This window comes from Oryzias latipes, chromosome 7, assembly GCF_002234675.1.
Source record: "Oryzias latipes chromosome 7, ASM223467v1".
Lineage (NCBI taxonomy): Eukaryota > Metazoa > Chordata > Actinopteri > Beloniformes > Adrianichthyidae > Oryzias > Oryzias latipes.
Genome location: NC_019865.2, coordinates 5,893,893 through 5,895,725, shown reverse-complemented (window position 1 = coordinate 5,895,725; position 1,833 = coordinate 5,893,893).

The following is a 1,833-nucleotide window of genomic DNA, read 5'->3' as shown; positions in this document are numbered from 1 at the left end:
TTCTTAAGGAGACCACGGACCTGCAATCAACGCTAGTTTGTTGTATTCCACGGTGCATCTCCTGGCCTTGTACTATTCTCGTTCATGTTTGCCACGTTCTCGACTAACCTAGCCTGTCTTTACCTCGTCTCAGGATTACATCTCCGTTTGGACCCCTTCTGGTGGCTGCTTACCTCTCGCTGGTCACCTCCCGACGCTCCTCTGGCTTTCCTCCTTGAATACAACGGTTGTCGCCCCAAACCCTCCAACCACCTCTGATCTGTTTTTTTTTCACGTATCAACTACATCTAGAATCTTTACACAGCAGTATAAATACAGAAACACTCCTGGCATCAGCATCATCGGTCTGGATCTTCAGAAGCCATGCTGCTTTCAGACTCAGCACAACAATGTTTAAGTCTAGGAATGAGTTTTGAGTGGAACTCCAATATTGTTTGTCTTCAGTGCTCCATCTTAAGTTCAGTTTTATTTGAATTTGATGTTTAAATTCACAAAGACTAATATTTTAGGTCAAATCTGAAATATTGAACATTTTACAATGTTCAATTATTTCTTCACAAAAGGATAAACTAAATTGCAACAAGAAGTCATTTATGATTTTGTTTGTTGAATTATTCTTGTCTTTCTTTAGTGTTTGCAGCAGTTTGCCTGTTCGTGGTATCAGGTAAATCTCAAGGGACAAAGGTTGAATGAAACTTTATGAAACTTAAACAAACTTTTGCTCCGCTAAAAAAATTTTCATTTCAGGGGTTTCCACAGAAACAGTCACAACCTGTGTTGACGGCAACATTCCCCATCATCTGGAATCTTTACACAACAACAACGTGCAATTCAAAACCTAATATAATTGTACATTTTACAGTCTTTAAGTCGTTCTTTACCAGACTTTAACATACAAAGAAACTAAAGTTGGTTGATGATCCTTGTTTTTTTTTTTTTTCCAGGCTTGAATCTATTTGCCTGTTCATGGCATCAGGTAAAAGACAAAGCTTGAATAAAACTTTATGACTAAGAAACAATATAGTGCGTGAAAATGTAGTTCCTGGATTTTAAAAACACCATCCTCACTACGTTTTGTTTTTTTAAACAGCGAATATGGTGTCACTGATTTCGCAAAGTAAAAAGCTGATAAATGCAAACATTTTACAATGAATATTTATGAATCCACTGGTTTTTGATGATGAAAGGTTGGATTTTTTATTAAAACAAATCAATTAAAATACAGGTTTTCACAAAATCTGTTCAAACATAAAGTAATTGTGGTCTATATTTACCAGTCTAGTGAGCACTGATGCACAATGGTTTTTCACAAAGACTTCTTGAAAATTTCAGGGGCAGTTTATTTTGAAAAGAAACACTTTAGTCTGCAAGCATTCATAAACTGATAATTAACAGCATCGCATCCAGCAATTGCATCCATAAAAACTCAGTCCATCTTTGAAAATGAGAAATTCTTCTCTATTGACCTACCTGGATATCAACAACTCTGACATTACTAATAAAGTAATGTGTTCTCCCAGTTTTCTTTGTTTCATTCAATATACCAAATACAATTTGTAGAAAAAGGCAGACCTTTCTATAAAAAATTGTTTTCTGCACATTAGTCAGGTTGCTGGCACAGTGAGATTTTCAAGGAAGTTTAAAACCAATGCATTAAGACTTGTTAAAGATTCCTGTTGGGGTGCATGAAAAGCAAGAGGAACAAGTTCAGGTTTTGACAGTTCCTGTTTCTTTTAGATTTTTCATTATCGCTTTCCTTGTTTTAGGTAAAACAGTGTATCATTGTTAAGATCTGGGGGTTTTTCAAGTATCAATTTCATCTGGAATGTCTAC